This window comes from Aedes aegypti, chromosome 2, assembly GCF_002204515.2.
Source record: "Aedes aegypti strain LVP_AGWG chromosome 2, AaegL5.0 Primary Assembly, whole genome shotgun sequence".
NCBI classification, from domain to species: domain Eukaryota; kingdom Metazoa; phylum Arthropoda; class Insecta; order Diptera; family Culicidae; genus Aedes; species Aedes aegypti.
In genome coordinates, this window is record NC_035108.1 from 437,180,388 (window position 1) to 437,199,235 (window position 18,848).

Consider the following 18,848-nt stretch of genomic DNA (forward strand, 5'->3'; position numbering starts at 1 on the left):
TGTCTAATATACCCTTAATCCCCCTAAGTAGCGTCTAAAATAGCATCAAGTAACAATTTCGCGGTCACTCTCCGTTACCTACCGTAGCGATTGTGCCCTGTTGGACATTGTGCCGAGTGTTTAGAGGTCAGGTTTACACGCAAGCCCGTCCACTACTTGCGACTGGGGCAATGATTCCTCACGTTGCAAACATGTGTTCTCAATAGTGAATTATATAATCAATGGGCTGATAAGGTTGTGGGTACGATTGATGGCAAAATGGCTCATTGAACGATCTGTATTGGGGCTAGGAGAATTAGCTCGATTGATTTTGGAGGGTGTTTTTGAGTTGGTGATCCATTCTCACCTCCAATTGACGTCATGCCCTTGCAATTGAATGCATACATGCGAGATTGCGGAATCTTATCAATCTGCTTAAGCCGGTTCGTTGAGGTCACAAATTTCGGTAAATTGTTCTCTATTTCTTCTCTTAAGAACTGATAAGGAACTGTTTGGCACCAATCAATTAAGTGTATGTAATCCATTGCACTACGATAAACGTTATTGAAGATTGGAATGTTGATGCTGGCCGACATTTTTCTTCACAAGGGTAGATACATGCAAAAATAGTCTCAAGATATCATTAATTTTTCGATCATGATTCACAAAAACTCCTGCAATAAAACTGCGTGGTCATTGGCCCCAACAATTACGACAATCATGCTGATGTCAATGTATGAATCGCTCCGTATCTTTCTTGCAGAATAATAGCTCAACAAATCTTGAGCCCACACATCGCCATCGTTTGATAAGCTAGCTAGATAAGGGCGGTTGCCAATCAATTGTGTTCAAATATCGCAAATACAAACAGTGATTCCACGTGTACGATGCGTACTTAGGAATCGAGTTGATAAAGAATCGTAGCACCTAAATGGAGGTATTTGAAACAGTATTGGGCAAAACATTTGCAACTTTTTCGGATTTCGTACAAAAGAATAAATTTTGGAAATTAATAATGGAGTTATTTAGAGGAAATTTTCACAACACTAACTTGAATAACTTGTATGTGTAAAATGCTTGAAATTTCTACAATTTATTCAATTTATTTTTTCATACATACCAAAAGTGTTGAAAAGGGGGAATCACCTGAGCAAAGTGATGTCCAAGACGCATCTTGGTTCAATGCGTAGGCTGAGTGACGGGTCCATTTAATGATTTGTTAAATTACAGATTGGAAAAAATCTGAAAATTTCATTGGTTAAGGTTTTATTGACCGGTGATTTAGCCCTGCCTTGTTAGATACCTGTGATCATCTTGAGTTCCTTGTTGTATACGAAAGAAATCTCAAAAACAGACTCCACAAACATTTAATTTAGAAGTATTTCAAAGTAGGAAATTGTTCAGGAATTTGTCTCTAGATTCCTGCACGAATTCTTCACTTTGCACGCTTTAAAGATTTTTTTATATAAATTTCTCATTGTGATAGAAAACATCATAAGGATTAAAAAAACGTTTTTCAGACTTCTCGTCCAGAGATCATTCCGAGGACTAACATAATACAATACCCTAAATTCTTACAGATAATCCTATCAAATATCTCTGAAAACTCCTCCAGTATGGCAAAAATATTTCATTCAGAATCTCTTTTTGGAAATATTTTAAGTATACTCAAAAGAATTCCTCGAGAAATTCATCTTGAGATTGCAACATAAAGTTTACCAAATATTCTTTAAAAATTCATCTAGAAATTAGTTAATTAATTCCTATTAACCTTTGGCTGAGAAGCAGGCTTTGTCCCAGTAAGGCCGTAATGCTAAGAAGAAGGAGAAGACGAAGAAGAAGAAGCGATGCGAATTCAAGAAGGATAATTAGAGGAATTTCTGAACGAATCTCCAAAAAAGTTTTCTCAGAAGTATCGGATCACAGTTTTTTCTGCACCAGGTTACTTTTTATCATCTCTCAGTACCTATCTCAAGAGAGCTGTAAGGAGCAATTTTTGAAGGAATATCGTTCTGATTCAAATTTTGGACAGCGTCAATTTTCGGAAACTCTTCTTTTATGGGAAACCTTTCACACGAATATGTTTGATTCTTTGATAGTTTGATGATTCCAATTCAGATTTTCATGAGCTGAAAAGGGAAGAAGTGTCCGAACATGTAAAGGCCACACATTTCAATTTATTTCAAGTAATTTATGTTGCAAAAACCAAATCTTCTCTCAGCATTTGGAAGATAAATCTTTCCATTGCTCGATAACGCTAAATAATCAACCAGAATGATTTATTCTACCGTGGTGCATCAATACCCGGACGCTTAAGATGGGCACACTTGTTAAAAATCCGTTTTGAATATTTCCTTCGGGATAACCTGATTTGGTATTGTTCGATCTCACACCGACAACGGCATCATCATAGCAGCACCCAAGCCAAGCGCAAATTGAACCATTCAATTTTTGCCCATTGTTTGGTTCTTTTGCTTCATCGCATCGTCAGCCCAACGCAACGATAGGCAGCATCCAGTGCGCTGCTGTGCGCACGGGCTACATTGGTTCGTCTCCGTACTGTGTCGCCTGTAAAAGGCGACAGTAGTTTGTATGTAATATATAGTTTCTTTCCTTCCCCACCGAGTAGGCACGCTGCCTCTCGGTGGCAATAAAATTTCAATCAGTTTGAAAAGTACTTCGTTGTTTCTTCGTCGCCTGGACTCCATCCCTTCCACAACACAACGTAGGGCTCCATCTCCAATCAAACAAATGTTTATGGAATTGTATGTGTTTTTCATTGTATTTGAAAAGATGAAAAAACATCAGAAGAATTGTTTTTATTCAGAAATTTGACGAGTTCAAGGCAAGTTTCTGGAAAAGCTTAAAAGTGCTTGGCTATATTATATATTTTCACAAAGTATATTGAAAAATAAATTAAAACAAATAATCTGGAATACCTTTAATGTTCACACTTCAGTATTTTCTTTAAAAAATATCGTATTTTCAGATTTTTCTCCAAAAGTGTCTGAAAACTTTCCAAGACATTTTCTTAGAAGAATCCCTGCACAGCTTTAAAATGCTGAGTACTTCTAGGGATTTTTCAGGTGGAAATTATGAAGTAGTTACTGAAATTATCAGTAGCGAGTTTCTCTGTTGAAATCCTAAGATATCCATAATAGTATAAAATCTTTGTGGAAATCTTAGGTAAATTTATGGAAGAAGTTTTGCATTAACTCCTGGAAGACTGAGACCATCCTCTAGAAATTTGGAAACTGGAGCAATCCTAAAAAAATCCTGGAGAAATTCTGAAGATATCCTTAAAAAAAAAAAATAATCTGAAAAATCTTGGGTACTCCATGGAAAAATCACTGAAAATACATTAATTCATGATGAAATTTCTGGAAAAAATCGTCGAAAATGCTTGGCGTAGAAGACCAAAGAAACACTTAGAAATGTCTCTAGAGTGCGTGATCGGATTCTTTGAAATATCATCATTACAATTTTTGAGGTTCTTTGGCTCTTATACGTTCTCTTTTTGAGGCACGCAGTTTTTTTTCCTTTCCTGAAGTTTTCCAGCCACTTTTAATATAATATTTCTAAAAAAAGTTCCAAACTATTGGCAGTTAAATTTGAAATTGAAAGGTAGATTTTTTGAGAGGGTTATATAAATGCCTAATATGAAACTGAAGCATTGTGGAGAAATTTCCCAAACAACTCAAAAAAAAATATCTGAAGCACCTACTCGTTAAATTCTTAAGTCTTCTCGCGCAAAAAAATTCCGGGAGTTTTCCAAGTATTTATCACATTTAATGCATTTATCCATCTATTCGCTAAAAAAGCCCCCTTTAATAATAATGTTCGAAGCTCATTCTGCATATCCTCGAGAATACAGTTCTTGACAGATTCTCTAAAATACGATCTGATTAAATTGTTTTTCAAAAGCATGCGTGCGTCAATACGTTTTGCCTTGGCTTTATTCTCATGTTTGTCTATATGGATATCGATTTATTAGGAGGGTTTTTTTATCACAATAAATACGTTATGCTTCGTTTTATAGCATCGAAGAAAGAAGATTACTGACTATCAACTTGACACAATAATGTTGTTATTACTGCCAAACCTGTGTCACTAATCACTTTCATTTTTAATCCTTCCCATCGCAGCTGACCTTATCTCCTATGAGGTCAGTAAGTGCCATATCCTATTACGACCCATCGATACAGTGATAAATAAATCGTTTTTTGCTTTCTAGAAAAAAAAAAGTATTCACAACAACGGATTTCCCCCCAAAACAACATCAGACCTAGGCTCGGTCTTCTGACGAAAGCGCCTATTATCGTAAATCGATTGGACATTTGCGTTGTTATCACTGCACGACGATGGCGTCGAACGCTTATCAACCGAACGATAACCGCTTATCGGAGAGCAGTTGAAATTGAAAATCAATCCAAGTAATGCCCGATCGGCGCTTAATCCCTGGACAAAAAAAGTAGTGGCAAAAATATAACGACCATCGCGTGTGTTTTTGAGTGCATGTCTCTGTAATTAATTCGGCTCAAATCTCCGCTAAGTCCTCGTTAGATTGAATGGAGCGCAAATAGGGATAAACTGTTAGCAAATGACGCAATGCCATTCTTTGTCGAAAATAGGTTATCATTTTCGCCCGTGCTTTTTCACACGCGAATCAATCGTAATAAATATTTCAGCTTGATTTAATTTAAGAAATCAACATGCAGTTTTGTGTTTTGTTTTGAATTTATTTATTAGTATCAGTTCAAACAACCTTAACAGTAGATTTTGATAGGTAAAACATAATTGATTGGGCAATTTCTGATGGTATTTTTCATAAGATATTGTGTAAGATGATTCATGACTACTTCATAGAACAAATGGAACCACTGTGCAGTTTGTTAATGAACAAAACTGTCAATGATAATCAGGACACATTGAGCCTCTTTCGCGCGTTTTTCCTGTATCGATTTAACACTTGATAATTGACATTCGAGGATCGGACTGTTCATTGATGCGGGGTACATATCAACTTTAATACAAGTGTGCCCACCGATGCAAATGAGTAAAGAGAAATAAGTAATTGAATTTAATCAATTTCCCAATTAGATGGTGGCGCTTTCATGCAATATGCATATTTGCATATGTTTTCCAACAGGATGTTGTTATGCAAAATGGGGGGAAACGCGCTCCAACAGACGCTGATAACGACAGGATCCACTTGTCTTGACCCCCTCCTCTTTTGCCTTTCAGTTTCCGATGGTTTGGGTGAATGTGATTCCGATTGCGTTGTATTAAATTGATTGTTGATGATAAGGATGATTGCAAACTATCGCTTCGACTCGGACTGATGAGGCACGTTTAACTCAGAGATCGCAATTAGGAGCGATTTCCCATTTTGTATTTAACGAGGTGGAATACACACGTAATGATTTGATTGCACCAGCTGGAACAATTAGGGATGAAAATGTACTTCAAAAATCAGTACTTTGAAGCGTACGGTAATTTCCAACATGCATGCAGTATGTACTTTAAAAAGTTTGTAGTTGGTGCCATGAAAGTGATTCAAGGAAGTTAGGTTTTGGAATTTTAAATTTAAGGTTTTTTCATGCTGAGATGGTCTACCCTAATATACATAGATATATTTCCAGAACGGACCAGACTACAACATATCTAGATTTCTTGACTAGACCTCAATGTCACCCAGTAGTGATCGTACCGGATGCTTAGGATTTCTTATATGGTTGCTACACGTTCGTATTTCTTCATCCTACATTGCTTATCGTTTTAGCTACTCATGGTTTCGTTATGAAAAACGGAAGGAGGCGGATGTCCTTATGTTGTTGCAAAAAGCCACTACAACAGCCACTAACTGTGTAGGAGCAGAGAATGGGTGCTCTGTTGCAAGATGCATCTTCGGTTGAGGCTTGGCCCTCTTCTCCGCCTTGCACATTTCATCCTTGTTTGGGGGGTGGATTAAGAATACTGGGTCCAAAAGGTCTTGTTTGAATATTTTCCACGAGTGGGCACTTGTGTATGACATTCATAATAGTGTGATAGGATCAGGAACCCTTTGGCTCATACTTGAGCAGAGTTAATATGCTTCTCGAACGGGGTGTGAAAGGCGGAACATGTGGTTCTGGGCATGCTAAAATACATTGTCGCTTTTTTGCTAAGACTTCCACTTCCATACACACATGTACATGGCCATCAACATTAAAATAATTCGCATAGATGATTACCAGTGAAAACATCTTATTATTATTGTCTTTATTAATGAGACTTTCAGCCCTTGGCAGTGAAAACATATTTTATATAATTTTGTGCAGATCATTCGATAACACAGTGTCACAATTTTATGTCACGAGCATCAAAATACTGATATTCGCCTAATTTGATGTTGATGTGTCTAATGCTGTTTTCAATAATAACCTACAATCAGTTTTTTGATATATTAGCTGTTGAAAATGTTTTAAACAGGCTTCTGGCACCACAATACATCCCCATGGAAAAAAACGAGACACCATCTTCGGTTCCCACTGGGAAGTGGTTCCCCAAGACAGTTCAATATTAGCAAACAAATCGTTGTTTCGGGATGAACAATCTAATATGGCGAAAATCTTTTTTATGATGAAATGTGTTTGTTATTACTTTATGCAGTTTCAAACAGACAGACAGTTGCAAACGCTTAATTTATTTGATTCTGAACAAAAACGTATTTTATGGTGATCCTCGGAGACAGTTCGATAAAACGGAAAATTACCTTTGATATTATTTGGTAAACATCAGTAATTTCTCTTGAAATTTATGCTCACTTAAAAAACATGGCTACTTAGCAGTGGGCTGGTTTTAAATATTGATTTCAGTCAGCTTTCATGCAAGATCATCAGCTTTCATGCAAGATCATCAGCTTTTATGCTGATGTATGTGCTTAATTCAGCATTGAACTCCGTTTTTATGTCCTAAGAAATACGAACCAACAAAATTTGTAAAAGGCTTTCATTGTTAAAAAGGTTTTATACAATTTTGTTGACTTATAGCTTGGAATTGGGACGTGCTAGAACTTTTTTTTTTGTAATTAATTTGAAAAAAAAAAATACTGAGAGGTATTGTATTCAGCAGCCACAAATTTACTAGAAACACATGATTTAATGTTTTGAACAAGCGAAAATGTGAATGTTGTTCTGCTCCATAAAAGACCATATTTAGATCGATTCATGAACCATCACGAAATCTCATTCTGCGTAACAAGAATAAAATATGTGGATCGTAATCGTGTGAAAAATGAGTTTGTGATCTTCTGAGCCATTCAATGTCTACCTTTTTCAGATGGGACTAACTTGTGATTCAAGGAGTGCAGCCTCCATAAAAAATCGTCATCGTTTTTTAATTCTGTTGTGTTATTTTTTTGATCTTTAGCACATTCAAAACAATTGTTTAATAAATAATCAATAAAACATTAAATTGAAAACTTATAGGCTCAAATTTGGTAACAATATCGTTCATGATGAAGTAGTATTTTTTAATTTAAAAAAACTGTATTACACCATTGGGGTGAATAATATTTCAATCTCTGTTATCGCCAATAAATAGATTACAATCGCGTCATACGATGTATTTTATTTACCTTTGATAACCTGCGATTGGTTAGATTACGAATATCTGTAGTATACTACAATGATACGTGAAAGTTCCACCCTATTTGTTTCTGACGAAATGAATGGTAGGTGTGCAGACAGATCGGACTACCGTGGTGAATAAAAATCCGGACGGTACCAATATCCGGAAACTCTTGTAATATTCATTATTTAAGATCAAAATTGAATGTTAATATGTTCGTTTCAGTTCTTGACTTCTTCTATAAACATAACTGCTCATTCAACATTCATTTATAATCTAGTTACCATTGCCAAATAATAAATAACAACAAAAATAAAAAAGTTACTTCAGTAGAATGCTCTTTCTTCGCGGTGCAAGTGATTTTTGTGATTGCGACAACGAATACATCCACAACATTTAGCAAACTATAGTGCATTCAAATGAATCTATTCATGTAGTGTTTCCTGAAAAATGTTTACGAAGTGATAGTTGAAGAATTCGGCGACACTACATTTCACAAAAATGGAATAAACGTATGTTTCAAACAGTGAAAACGAGCTGTCCGGCATTGGAATCAACTGTATTGCAATCTGAACGTTGGTTTTATATCGTGTGCTTTGATAGTGTAGGAACATAGTTTCCAACTGATATTAAAGTAAAATGAATAACAAGAACAATGTAGTGCATCGTTTTAGGCAGAAACATTAGATGTATCAGTGATTGTTGCAGTTTAAATCACAGCCATTTCAGATCAGGTAATCAAACCACAATTTTCTCTTACATTTAAATATTAAAATGATTATATGGCACTCGCATTGCTTAAGTCCTTGAAAGTGTTTTAAACTCTGTAAGTTTCAAAACCTTTACATGGTTTAATTTGATAATTGCACGTTGAAATAGAGCTGTCTGGATTTTGATTCAAAAGACAAAAAAAACAAGACTTGATGAAGTGTCCGGATTTAAGCACAAGACAAGCTTCTGTATTTTGACAATTTGCATGACATAATAATAATTAAAATAATAAAGCGTAAAGTTCATCATTTTCACTGAGATCTATCTTTAAACTTTTTGTTACATAACAATATTTTATAAAATTTAGAAAGACATTAATTATTAAATTAATAAATTATTGTATCAAAAATTTTTCGAAGTTTTTATCAACAGTTCGCAACAAATCTTGCGAGGAATCTGTCAACAATATGTTATGCAATTCAAAAGATTTTTGCCAAGTTTTTTTTTACTTTTTATTAAAGGGATTTTCTGCCATAGATAGGTTCCGCCCCAAGCATGATATTGCCAGCAGATTCATTGATTATTTATCAGTTTTCATAAGATCAAAGAGAAATTTTTCAGTTTTCATAAAATCACAGATGGAACTGTTAGTCAAATAATAACTGTTTGCGCTCACATTACGGACGGCATCATCGGTTGCTGTTTCGCACCAACCGAGCGGCGTGCATACGAAAGTTGATTCATTCAACTTTCGTATTGTTCATTTCCCGCCTATCCATCTGCGTTATCATCAGCCCAGCGTGATGCTTCTCTGCTTTGGCGGCAACATCCAAGCGCGCCAACTACACAAAGCAGAACGCGCGAAAGTGATATTGTTTTCCGTACTGTGCACCTATAAAAGGTGCACCCGATTTGTATATAGAATACAGTTTCTTCCATTCCCCACCGAGTAGGCACGCTGCCTCTCGGTGGCAATAAAATCAATTAGTAAAGTTGAAACAGTTAATCCTTTCGTCGTCGTCCCCGTCATTCCACCACACAACGTAGGGCTCCACCTTGGACGAAACAACATTATTATCCAAACTTAAATTTTAATCCACGTTTCGTAATATTTAACTAATTTTGTGACGCATCTTACATATTTTATTTTGAGTGATAATTCATTTAAAATTCATATTATTATTAAAAATTGATGTTTGGGTACTAGTCATTGTAAACGGCACAATACTCAAATCATCACTTCGACTAGTTCTATGGTAATGTTTCGTTCTCATAATATTCGTCAAGTACTCCAGCAAGAGATAGTTTGTTAGTTGAAAATGTGATGCAGATCGTTCAAAAATTGCTATGAAATGTTTCATTCGTAAGTTTTCCCACAAATTTTCCCTAAAATTCTTTAGAAACAGAATTTTTGGAAGTATTTTGAAAAAGAATTTTTCATTGGATTCCTCCGAATATAGAGAAATTCGATCTTTAGGTTTTCTAGCAACCAAGCGCTCTATAATTTGCAAATATTCTTCATGAAACTCGAGAGTTTTTTTAAGTTCTTCCAGTGGTTTTTCTTAGAGTGTTCTAAAAGCAAATCGTTAATTATTTTTTCAGAATTTGATTCATATTTTTCTTCGGGAGATTCGTATTTGAATTCCAGTAAAATTGCTTCTAAACTGGGGTCAAAAAGATCTATTTTCTTAGAACATCTAGAGACGACCAATTTGTCCTCAATTTCTTTTATTCGAATTTCGTTCAAAGTTGCCTCAACAATTCATAAGTTACTTACATTAGAGGGTTAAGCTTTACGAAAAAAAGGGTTTTTATAAAAAAATTGAACAATGTTGCATATGGTCTAATTTTTTTTTTTTTTTGAAATCGTTGTTAAAAAATTTGTTTTTTTTTTTTCAATAGTAAATTGATCGTTTATCAATAGTTTAACTATAGAAACCGTTATTTGGCTTTTGGATTAATCTAACGAGTATATAATCAAACTCTAGTAACTATTGCTAACTATTCATCTAATTCGGTTTGTTTCAAGTTCGTCGAAAACCATGGAGCTACCATTGGAAACCCTATCTTTCCAAGTACATGAAGTAAATCTAATGTATATTTTTAAATATTGTTTGTAGAACTACTTCTGTTAGCTTGTCCTGATTGAATCCTTATCAAAAGTCTTGGAATACATCCAACGGTTCCATTCCAATTAATCCACGATTTATTAAGATATTTCATCCGTCATTGATTCTACTACTATCCTACTATTTGTTTAACCATAAGAATATCGCAATTTCATGTTAAATCTAGTAAAATTTCTAAAGTAACTTTTAAGTGAAGTCATTAAGGAAGTAATGAAGTTATCCCTAACTGTGATGAATTTCAAAATAGTCTCCATCTGGCAAAAGCCACTGGAAGATTTTTTCTTCGAATTATCTTCATAAATAACTCTTAAATCTAGCATAATTGCTACTGGAATTCCAGAAAATTCCAAAAGTGGTTACCAATGTCGACTCATTATTGGAACCATTTTGGGAGCTTACAAAGAAAATAACGTTGGAAGTAATGATTGAACAATGTCAACAATGATTTTATAAAAAAAGAAATAAGACACTACTCTGTAGCAGGGAAATTTACGTATTCCCGGCAGTCTGAGTAGATACCACGATATCCCAGCTATTTTTTGCCGCCAGACGCAAGTAACTCAGGTATTTTACTACATGATCCACCATCGTTTCATATCGACAGGTGGTAAGTATTTACAAAATATTACTTGAATGGTTCGCTACCAAAGCTGTTATCTTTTTTACAGATAAATATTCGTATTAAGAATTTACACACACAAACCGCATCATTTATCAGGTTGAATCTTGTTTAATGCTAATGAAAAGTTCTTTCTCGTAGTAGTCCTGATATAATCTCTGGAGAAATTTAAGATCAAATCTCTGAAGGAACTCCTGATGTAACTCTTAGAAGAACTACTGATGTAATCCATGAAGGAACTACTAATGAAACCCCTACAGATACTTCCATTGAAAAAGCTTGGAGAAATTCCTGAAAAAAACTCCTGTTTAAAAACCTGGAAGAATTTCTGAAAGAACTCTTGATGAAATCCCTGGAGGAACTTCTGATAAAATCCCTCTGAAAGAACTTCTGCTGCATTCTATTCTAGAAGAACTCCTGATGGAATCCCTTTAGGAACTCCTGATAAAATTCTTGGAGAAATTCCTCATGACATTTTTAGAAGCAATCCTGAAGAAATTCCTTTAGGAACTCCTGATATAATCTTTGGAGAAATTCCAGGTGGAATCTCTGAACGAACTTCTGATGGAATTCCTGGAGGAACTTCGGACAAAATCAGCAGAAGAACTCCGGATGGAATCCCTATAGGAACTCCTGAAGGAATCTCTGAAGGAAAACCTGATGAAATTCCCAGGAGAATTCGTGATGGAATTCCTAATCAGGCGTACCTGATGGAAACCCTATAGGAACTCCTGATCAAATCCTTGGAGGAGTTCCAGGTGAAATCCCTGAAGAAACTTCTGAAATCCCTAGAAGAATTCCAAATGGAATTCCTGAAGTAACTCCTGATGCAATCACTAGAAGAACTTCTTACGAAATTCCTATAAGAACTCTTGATGGAATCCTTGGAGGTACTTTCGATGGAATCCCTTGAGGGACTCCTGAGATAATCTCTGGTGAAATCTCTGAAGGAACTCTTGATAGAATCCCTGGAGGAACTCCATATAAAATCCCCAGAAGAAATCCTAGTGGAATTACTTGAGGAACTTCTGATCTAATCTTTGGAGGAATTCCAGGTGAAATCTCTGAAGGAGCTCCTAATGGAATCCTTGGAGAAACTCCTTATCCTTGGAAGAAATCCTGATGGAGTTTCTTGAGCAACTCCTGATATAAACTCTGGAGTAATTCCAGGTGGAATCTTTGAAGGAACACATCAGAACTCCTCCTTAGAAGAACTCCTGATGGAATCCCTAGAGGTACGCCTGAAGGAATCCCTGAAGGAGTTCCAGGTTGAATCCCTGAAGGAACACCTGGAAGAATTCCAGATGAAATCCCTGAAGGAGCTCCTGATGGAATCGCTAGAAAAACTTCTGATCCTTAGATGAAACTTTTGTTGTTCTCCTGATGGATTCCCTGAAAGAACTACTAAAGGATTTCCCAGAGGAACTCCTGATGGATTCCCTTGAGGAACTCCTGATGGAATACGATTAGGAATTTCTGGTAAAGTTTTTGAAAGAATTTCTGAAGCAATGCTTACAGGAATTCATAGTAAGATCGCAAGATAAAATTTCAGGTGGAACTCCTGGTGAAATCAAGTTTGAACCCAAGCCAACCGTCAAATCGTCGTTAAACCGTGAAACTGTCAAATCGGTTCGTCAAGCAGCATCACACACGGTCTAACCTGGGGGGTGCGAACTGGATATCAACAACCAGCCAGTCTGCTGTCAAGCAAAAAAAAACATCAAAATGATCCGAGTATGCCTAGGAGTGTGCAGTCATTAGTTCGTCACGCTAAAAACTGCTATACATTTATGTGACACAAGCGTCTGTAGGCTGCATGAGTGTATTTTCTAAGCGAATTCTAGATAAAGTGTGAAGAGTTTTCAGGAATAAATCCTGGATACCTGAATGCCTGTTGAAAAAAAATCTGCAAGATTTTTTGTATTTTCTAGCAAAGTACATGTAGGTAAACTTCTGTAGAATAAATTTTGCAAGCAAAAAATAAGTACAACTTAGTTGATGATTGAATTGTTATCATTTCAACAAAACTTTATTGCATTACAAAACGTGAGCAAATATTGTCTGAATTTCAATTGATAGCACAAAAATGAGGGGCCCAAATGCAAAGGGGTTTAAGTGACATTTTGGTCGGATTAAGTAAGTATACTACAAAATACTGTTTCAAGCCAACGATATTTTTAGGTGATTTTGCCATTTCGTCAATTTCCATTCGATTTTTTTGAAACTACCCTCAGTTTACTTTAAAAAGGTTTCAGTTATTTGTCATAAATGGACAATTCTGTATTCGGAACCATGCCGGAGATATTCCGGATTGTATTGGGGTCACAAGGGTACCAAATTCGGGAAATGTGATTATTTTCTTATTTATTTCAGCTACAACACTAAAGTTTTTATGTGAAACGTGAGATAATGGTCAATTGTCATCACTTCAACATAATTTGAATAAGTGGACCGTTCCGGAACATCATAGCCGGTTCCGCCAAAACCAGTTTAGGGACATTTCCGTTTCATGTTAGAAACATACCGTGCGACGTCTCAATCTTCATGAATTCGAGAGAACATGTCAATAAAGGAAGAATAAACTTAATTTCAATAGATTTGGCCACTCCAGAGCACTTGACACAGGTTCCGCCAGGGCCTCTTTGGGGACATTTCCGTTTATTGTCGGAAACATACCGTACGACGTATCAATCTTCGTGAATTCGGAAGAACATGTTAATAAAAGAAGAAAAACTCCAGTAGAAACAGATGTGGCCACTCTAGATCCTGGCCACGAGGCCTATTTGGGGATATTTCCGTTTATGTCCAGAGTTGTAACCGCAATAAATAAAAAATAATCACATTTCCCAAATTTGGCACCCTCGTGACCCCAGTACAATCCGGAATATGTCCGACATGGTTCCGAATTCAGCATTCTCCATTTATGACAAATAACTGAAACCTTTTTAAAGTAAACTGACGGTGTTAGCAAAAAAATCGAATGAGAATTGACGAAATGGCAGTTATTTGAAAATGCCTTGTTGGAGGCTGGTAACGTAAAGGTTAATGTATTTGCTTCTTTCACTTATTCGAATTATATCCTAAACGATTGTCTGAATCTGTGTTTATTTGCAGAAATTTTATTTGATGAAGTTGATGAAATTCTGAAAGAATTTTCCAAAAAAATTTTAGTTTGTTAAACACAACTCTAAAATGTTGATATAGGGTAAGTGATCCATTAGTTGTGGGTGTTCCTATCAAGGATGGAAAAAAATCAGCTCTAACGACAAACAACACGGTATTTGAACGGTCCAAGAGGGCCATCGCTCTTGCAGCAACATGATTTCAACACCTCACCACGCGCGCTAATCATAGATATATCGAGCATCCGATTAACTGTTTGTCGTAGGACAAAAGGTTTGTCGGATATTGTAACAAGTTGCGATTAATGCGAATCAATTTAAAATTCACGGATAAATTTTCTCACATCCCATGCACGATTGACTTTAGGATCAAAAATGGTATGCTGGAAGTCATATCGCAGAGTGAAAGCGCGAAAATCTTCCAAAATTTATGAATTCGGTTTGCGAACAATTGATCGTTAGCACACATGCCGAGCGATTCATTTTTCCCGGAGCGAAGTTTGTTGTGATGGCTTGACGACTAAGGGTTTATCGTTGTTGCTATGATCGCACGACAAAGAACAACCACGATGCATCATTTGTTTTATCATGATCACTAGATTTCCATCCTTGGTTCCTATAGTAACGGTAGAGCCATTTACACTGATTTAATTGAATAAGCTTCAGATCAGACACCGCCAATCGACGTATTGGCTTATTGATACACAAAATAGCTGAAAACATCGTTCGAATTGCTTTAAAATTGATGAAATACCACCAAAGCTGCTAAAACTTTGCCCACTTGTACCAATAATTGCGTTAAAGTGTTCCTATAATAGAGGATCCCATTAGAAAACAACGGATACCGCAACTATAAGAACACAAATTAAAAATTTACCTCAACTAAACTGCCCATAACTGCATATTTGTAACATTCGAAAAAAGTAGGCATTGAGTAAATGGAATACTAAGTGTGCATTTTATGGCAGTATGGGAAGAAACTAAAATTTCTAAAAATTACCAGGAACTCAAAAATGCTTATGTGAGGCTGATATTTTGTACAACTCAAATCGCATACTAGGCAAACTTTTAAAAAATAATTCTGATAGAAATTTCATAGCTATCACATTACGAGGCACATTTATAATCTCAATGTGACTGTTATGCCCAGATAGCCGTAGCGGTAAACGCGCAGCTAATCAGCAAGACCAAGCTGAGGGTCGTGGGTTCGAATCCCACCGGTCGAGGATCTTTTCGGGTTGGAAATTTTCTCGACTTCCCAGGGCATAGAGTATCTTCGTACCTGCCACACGATATACACATGCAAAAATGGTCATTGGCATAGTAAGCTCTCAGTTAATAACTGTGGAAGTGCTCATTAGAACACTAAGCTGAGAAGCAGGCTCTGTCCCAGTGGGGACGTAACGCCAGAAAGAAGAAGAAGTGACTGTTATGCGGTTATAATTACCAATGTGACAAAACAACTTGGTATTTTTTTCGAATTTTCTAGAACAATCTCACAGACTTCAGTAAGTTGATCGAAAGTATTTATCATTTGATGACTCTCCATGGTATTAACTCCATTTCGTCAAAAATGTCGAATGTGACTGTTTTGCAGTTATGGGCAGTAAAGGAACAGTGTAGTAATAGTGGAGGTATTATTTTTCACTGACATCCCGATGGTTACTGCGATGAAATCAATTTTCTCATTAAGTAAATGGTCGTTACTTCCAATAATATGTACATTATTTGCGTTACTTGAATTTTGAGGGATTAAATGAAGTTGAACCGTGCTTAATACCTCCACTATTGTAACATTTACCCTAGTAATATTTAGGAGACCAAAAAGTCGAAATGATAACTAGTTTCATATTGAAAAAAATTGGTTGGTCTAGATACATTTGACAGAATTATATTTTGTCATCGCACATCTCATTCGTTTTTCACTACTTAACTATATCACATGAATCCTCTATTTATAAAATAATATAGAGATCTGTATATGATTATAATGTTAGCTTTATTACATTCGATAACTCGAACACAGATAAGTACGAATGAATAATTTAAAAAAAAAAATAGTATTTATTATGTTCTTTAAAGATTTTAAAAACATCATCCTGTAAATTTTACCTGCTTTCAATATTGAACTAGCAATCAGTCTGTCTTCAATTCACTCAATATCACTCCAATACTTCTTCTTCTAGTATTCACTCCTGAACACCATTAATTCATTTATTTAAAGTTCTAACGAAATATCCTCAACACCAAATGACCGTCCGAACTAGTCCTGCGCAAACCGATGTCAACAGTCTGGAACCACCTGACCGCTTCGATGCACCAACTGACACTGACACCGTTCTGGCGAAATCTGAATCCTAGAGAGCCCACACAGTGCCCGTTTCCTCAAAACCGAACCAACCTATATTCCAAACTCACCCATACCGAGATGCCACGATCCGTAAAAAATAACAACAAATAATCTAATCATTAACTAGCCCCGTCTTTGTACTTCGAACCGTCATCATCGGGCCCGTTATATACCTCTATCAAAGCATATCTTCAAGTACCGACGATTGAACGCCATGGTACACACATGCCAACCAAAAGCAAATTTCAAAAAACAAAAAAAAAACCTTTCCGTCCCATATCGCTCATATTACTCAATTTATTCCTAATATCAGCCTGTTGGTCCGTGTATTTTGGGCTCATTATCAATTGAACACTCTCCTATCGCACGCCGGTCCCAATCTAGACCCATATAAACTCAAGTGAGTGTGAATGTTGTATGGGTAGAGGCACTGTAAGAACAGTTTCCTTTTTTGTTTGTCTTTCGAGATGAATTATCACCCTCGCCACGGGATTCCAGCCTGACTTCCAAAATCCTCAGGAGAAAAGTGCTACACGACGATTTCGGTTGCGGACGGAGCAGTCCTATCTTGAATCCCAACGCAACCGTTTTATCTCGTTTTCGTCCTATCTTTGAACTCAGTTCTGAGCGATGCACTCTCGTGGGATTTCAATTTATGATTTCCGGTGTTATGTAAAGCTGACCGTGAATAATCAAAAAATAAAGAGAATTTTGTATTTCTGATTGAAAAGAACCAGAACGTCTGAATCTGCAAACTTTCTTAATTAATCAAACGTGGTCCTAGTTACAAAGCCAGTTGAGAACCTCTGCTCATCTAACACATTCATTATTGACCGGAGCAGTAAATAACTTAAACTGCAATTGCGATAACGGCTGATAACCATCATGACGAAGCTCTCACACACGTTTGGACGCTTCCCTACTAAACACTTTTGAGTATTGCCCCGTTCGAAGCCAAGGCCCAGCTTCTACTTCTTCTGGGAGCGATTGACTCTCCGGCCGGGTTTCGCATCGGTCACGCGTGGCCCGGCACTTGTCCAAAGTTTAGGTGACACAAACTACCGTCCGGCAGCCTTTTAGGAAATGACCAAGCGACTTCGGCGGACTTTGTTCCGGATGGAAGATTATCCAGCGATCATCGTCCGAAAAGAGCCATAACTAACGATTTGGTTGAGAGGAGCGTGTAGCCGATTGTATAGACGAATTCGTGCGTTATCATCTGAGAGTTATCATGAGAGGCAGCGAAGCCGAAAAATGATCATGGGAAGATGAGCGAGGAGAAAAAGTAGTTGAAAACGATTACAAACAGTTTATTTTGTTGGACCCGGCTGGTGACAAACAACCCGTTTACGAGTGAGACGCATAGTAATGAAGAGCGGACTTCGTGTTTCCTGATTATTTTAGACGTGATCTTGACTGTTATCTATCAATACGCACTCGACAGTGCGGCAGCTGAAGCAACACTATTGTTTGGGTACTTGTCCGGAAGTAAGAGCGCTTATGACAACGATAGAATACTCAGTTCATTTAATTGTAAAACGTTAAATAGTTGAATGGTTAGCATATCTAGCATCATAATATGCTGAAATTAATCAACCAGACCAGTTAACAAATAATCTCTGCTCTTGCATTTTTTTTTAAATCACCTAAAGCAATAAAACAGTACTTCTCAGTGCTACTAAAACAGTACTTTTCAGTACTATTTTTTCTACTGTTGATCCTTTTACAATCCTTGTTTTTTTTCTATTTATTTATTTGCTAAAAAAAACTAAACGTTACAAAACTTACAAAATAAAGCTTACATAATTTCCAATTTCAATATCCAACCATTTCTTGTTTTTATGTAGTTCTGTTCTCATTATCGAGTTGAAATCATTTACATTACCGTTTGCATGATTTTTTAGATTATAGTTCACTACATTCGCTAGTATCCACAGTGACAGTCCACTTACGTGATTCCATACCTCACAAGAGTTTTTACATTTTTTCAAACGATGATCTGTATCATCTATTTGTTCACATATATTGCATAAATTATTGTCTGTTCCTCTTATCTTGTGCTGAAATAGTTTACTGCGAGTTGGAATTATGCTATTTACATAGTAATAAAGTGACACATTGTGATGAGAATCGAGAATTTTTTTGTTCAAATTCTGCCACACATTTTGCCAAATTTTGTGATTATTCTTTATTTATATGTTGGGTTGAATTTGCATATTTTCAATGAAATAATTATACATCCACTTGGTAGAATTCAAATTTGTAAGCCCCACAAGATTTTCTGCATCTTTCATATAAATACCACAGGTTCTACCTAATTTAAGATT

The 18,848-nt window shown here is 36.2% G+C and overlaps 1 protein-coding gene across 2 annotated transcripts in view; it reads right to left on the reverse strand.

Annotated features, from left to right (window-relative positions):
* Positions 1–18,848, reverse strand: part of LOC5566981 (very long-chain-fatty-acid--CoA ligase bubblegum) — a 122,832-nt gene that overhangs the window by 66,523 nt on the left and 37,461 nt on the right. The window contains exon 1 of one of the 2 annotated variants that reach the window (XM_021847826.1): positions 16,284–16,536. The exons of the other annotated variant lie outside the window; for it this stretch is intronic. The gene's annotated coding sequence lies outside the window, so the exon portion shown is untranslated. Of the gene's footprint in view, positions 1–16,283; positions 16,537–18,848 lie in introns of those variants that run through there. 2 annotated transcript variants of the gene reach the window in all.